The following is a 4,782-nucleotide window of genomic DNA, read 5'->3' on the forward strand; positions in this document are numbered from 1 at the left end:
CTACAACCAACTGTCCAGAACTCTTTCTCTTCTAACGGCCAACCATACTTCAGAGAAAGAATAACTTCAGACTAGTTACGAACCCCCGACGTGAGGAGAGACTAGCTGGAGACTTCTTTCAATGCCTTGAATATTGACAGAGATCAGTTTACAGACCCGTTTTAACACCTTGGCTGAAGAGAAATACCTGTTACGAAGGAAAATGTCAGAGCTGGAAAGAACGATTTCAGAAGAACTGGGTGAGTATGCATGTTGTGCTAAAAAACTGTGATTTTGAGTTGACGTGAAAAAGGTATTACGATATATTGAAGTTATATGACTGTATTGACTGACATGCTCTCCCTCTGCGGGATGCTGTCCTGCCGGTTGGAGGAGATTCAAGTCTAGCTGTTATTACCTCTTTTGAGGAGAGAACTTGGAGTCAGAGCATAGCAGAATGAATAGAGAGAGGAGCGGACCATGTGATCATAAACATGTGATCATATGCGTTTGTGTAGGGGGTCAGCGCTGTGACATGGAGGTCAGTGAGGTTCGCCAAGGTCATCTTGCAGTGTTCTGCTTGCAAACAGGCGGTGGAGAAAGGGGCTGGCATGGCGTTCCCTGGTCAGCAGGTCGCCTGCGGCGATGTTCCCCATCTCCTCCCTGCACGTCGGGTAGCGGTCGTCCACCGAGCTCAGTTCCGTGTTCAACCGCTCCTCGTCACACCGGCACTTGCACTGCTGAGGACAGCTATACAGCACTAGAATCATTCTGGCACTGCTGAGGACAGCTATACAGCACTAGAATCATTCTGGCACTGCAGAGGACAGCTATACAGTGTTAGAATACTTCTGCCACTGCAGATGACGGCTATAAAATGTTACAATCATTCAGGCACTGCCGTGGAAAGCTATACAGTGTTAGAATCATTCTGACAGCTATGCAGTGTTATCACTGTGTGCTTAGGGTCATTGTCCTGTTGGAAGGTGAACCTTCACCCCCAGTCGGAGGTCCTGAGCGGTCTGGAGCAGGTTCTCATCAAGGATCTCTCTGTATTTCGATCCGTTCATCTTTCCGTCGATCCTGACTAGTCTCCAAGTCCCTGCCACTGAAATAAATCCCCACAGCATGAAGCTGCCACCAACATGCTTCACCGTAGGGATGGTTCCAGGTTTCCTCCAGACGTGACGCTTGGCAATCCAGCCAAAGTGTTCAATCTTGGTTTCAACAGACCAGAGAATCTTGTTCCTCATGGTCTGAGAGTCCTTTAGATGCCTTTTGGCAAACTCCAAGTGGGCTGTCATGTGATTTTACTGAGGAGTGACTTCCATCTGGCCATCTGACTTCCATCTGGTAGAGTGCTGCAGAGATGGTTGTCCTTCTGGAAGGTACTCCCATCTCCACAGAGGAACTGTCGAGCTCTGTCAGAGCGACCATCGGGTTCTTGGTTACCTCCCTGACCAAGGCCTTCTCCCCCGATTGCTAAGTTTGGCCGGGCTGCCAGCTCTAGGAAGAGTCATGGTGGTTCCAAACTTCTTCCATTTAAGAATGATGGAGGCCACTCTGTTCTTGGGGACCTTCAATACTACAGAAATGTTTTGGTACCCTTCCCCAGATCTGTGCCTCGACACAATCCTGTCTCGCAGCTCTACGGACAATTCCTTTGACCTCATTTCTTCAACCTTTTGCTCTGACATGCACCGTCAACTGTGGGACCTTATATAGACAGGCGTGTGCCTTTCCAAATCATTTCCATTCAATTGAATTTACCACAGGTGGACTCCAATCAACTTGTAGAAACATCTCAAGGATGATCAATAGAAACAGGATGCACCTGAGCTCAATTTCGAGTCCCATAGGGTCTGAATAAAATGTAAATAGGATATATATATATATATTTTTTTTTTTATCATCCATTAAAGAATAATGCTGTAACGTAACAAAATGTGGGAAAAGTGAAGGGGTCTGTATACTTTCCAAATGCACTGTAGGTTCAGGCATATGAAATTCACTCCTCTGAGTAAGGGTTGTACGTTCTCCCTCGGTGTGTGGCAGGGTCTCCCCCTTTTGGCCAGAATCCGCCATTCCAGTCTGAGCCAGGCTGATGTCACAATCTGTAGAGTACACTTGTGATTTCTTCCCAGAAGAGATTCACAGCAGGGTTGGGCTCAATTCAGCATGCTCTTGAATACAGGGTGGGAGTCATGTTTTGGCTGTTAAGGTTAAATGTACTAAAATGGGAATACAATAGAAGTTTCAACTTCCAAATGCAAATTAATCACTTAAAAATCATACAATGTGATTTTTCTGGATTTTTGTTTTAGATTCCGTCTCTCACAGTTGAAGTGTACCTATGATAAAAATTACAGACCTCTACATGCTTTGTAAGTAGGAAATCCTGCAAAATCGGCAGTGCATCAAATACTTGTTCTCCCCACTGTATATAACATCACTAAAATCTAAAACCGACTGTAATGTACATCGTACCAGCTCCTTCCTGGCCTCAAAAGAAAAACAAGCCTTATGCCGGTAATAAAATCCTATTTTCAGCTTGAGCTTCCTTATCAAGTTCTCTACATGCACAGTGAAGCTCAGCTTATCATCAACCCACACACCCAAATATTTGTACACTATAACTTGCTCTATAGTATGTCCAGCCAATGTAGCAATGACATGATTTGTAACATGCCTGGCATTTGAAAATACCATGCATTTTGTTTTACCTGAATTTAGAATCAGCTTTAAATCATACAGATTCTGTTGTATGATGTTAAATGCTTTTTGGGCATTTTCAAAAGCTAAAGATAAACTACTACCACTTGAATAAAGAACACTATCATCTGTATAAAAATGAACATAAGCTGTTTCAATAAGATCCCCAATGTTGTTGATATACAAAATGAACAACAGTGGGCCCAAAATAGAACCTTGCGGAACACCTGAGCACACCTCTGTGGACTCAGGTAATTTATAAACCAATCTAGAGCATGACCAGTAATTCCACAACATTTTAACCTTAGCACTAACACAGCATGGTCCACGGTATCAAAAGCCTTCAACCTAAAACCTGATTGCATTCCATTTAAGATGTTGTTTTCTTGGAAGTAGACCTTTAGCTGCCTACTAACTAAGGACTCCAGTACCTTTGACAGTACAGACGATGTTGATATGGGTCGATAGTTGTCAAGCAGCGAAGGATCTCCACCTTTCAGGAGAGGCAGTACAAAAGCAGATTTCCATAACTTGGGGATTTCCTTAACATCAAGCGTGAGGTTAAACATACATGTTAAGGGGGAATAATGATGTCTGCGGCTAGGTGTAGGAGGCGGGGGTCTAGTTCATCAGGGCTAGGGGATTTTTCCCATCAATTTCTTTCAGGGCTTTACACACTTCTGAAACAGAGAAGGATAAAAAGGAGAACCTGGTGGAGGAGTGCGCAGGGGTTTCAGGTAAATTCATAGGGGGCTCAATTATACCTTTGACCTTTTCAAATAAACTGCCTGCATCTAAAAATAAATGCGTTTTCAAGGCTTTCAGAATGGAGGTTCTCTCAGTTACAATCTCTGTATCGACCAACAATTGTTTGGGAAGCTGTGTGTCTTTTTTGCACTCCAAACCCTTCACTACTGTCCAAAATTTGGATGGATTATTTAAATGTTGTGAAGTAGATTTCAGGTAGTGCCATGCATGTGTCACGACTTCCACGAAGGTGGCTCCTCTCCCTGTTCAGGCGGTGCTCGGCGGTCATCGTCGCCGGCCTACTAGCTGCCACCGATCCATTTTTCCTTTTCGTTTGTGTCTGCCTGTTTTGGTAACGCCTGTGTCCTATTAGTTCATTTCGGTGGGTTTATTAACCTCCGCTGCTTGCTAGTCTTTGTGCGGGATTATTTGCTGTGTTTGCTCTGTTAGGGGTGCGTGTTTGCGCCACAGGTCCCCCCCCCCCCCCTTACAGTCGTTGTACCGTTGGTATTGTATTAGGAGTAGAGGTTTCTCCTCGGTGTGTTTCGTGATTTTCCCTATGTGTGGCGACTTCGTTGGGGTGTGTATCCCCACCTGTTGTTGTGTTGGGACTTTATATTAAACGACTGTGCCACTGGGACTTCCTTGCTCTCCTGCTGCTGACTCCTGCACCTACCTCTTCTTAGGAGGCACTTAACAGCATGACCTTGTTTGCGCCCTTTTCAATGTGAACATGAGTCTAATCCTTGTAGGGTAGTTTTTAGCTCAAACCATTCAGACTAGACATACGATTTCATGAAAAGTATCTTGGCATCCTCTCATGTCTGGCAAACAATATGCGGCCATTCGCATATCTACCACATATGCGAATGGCCGACACAGGCGGATTGATTGGAATACGACACAGCCCATGCAAATAAACAGAAAGTCTCTAGTATAAACACAAGGGATCCTTTTCTCAATTGGATTTGCTCAACTCTTGCGTCCTCTCTCCGCAGTCCTCTATGGGCTTTTGAAAAAGGTCAAAAGTATTTAAGGAGAGGTGGCGAGGAGAGGGAAAATGGATGAAAATGCGTTTGTATGAAATGAGACTTCTTAAATCGAATTCGTTCTTAACTGACTTGACTAGTTAAATAAAAATAAATAAACGCACATACTGAAAGCTAATGTGTGTTTGATACAGGAATGTTACTCATTTCCTGTAACGAAACATTGGAATTTAACAAATGACAACATTGCGCAATCTGATTTTCTTGGGAAATTACATAACATTTGTATTTATTCCGGATCCCCTCTGTAGCGGCTTTCTTCCTGGGATGAAGGAGAGGACCAAAACGCAGCGCG

This window comes from Salvelinus fontinalis, chromosome 42, assembly GCF_029448725.1.
Source record: "Salvelinus fontinalis isolate EN_2023a chromosome 42, ASM2944872v1, whole genome shotgun sequence".
Taxonomy (NCBI): domain Eukaryota; kingdom Metazoa; phylum Chordata; class Actinopteri; order Salmoniformes; family Salmonidae; genus Salvelinus; species Salvelinus fontinalis.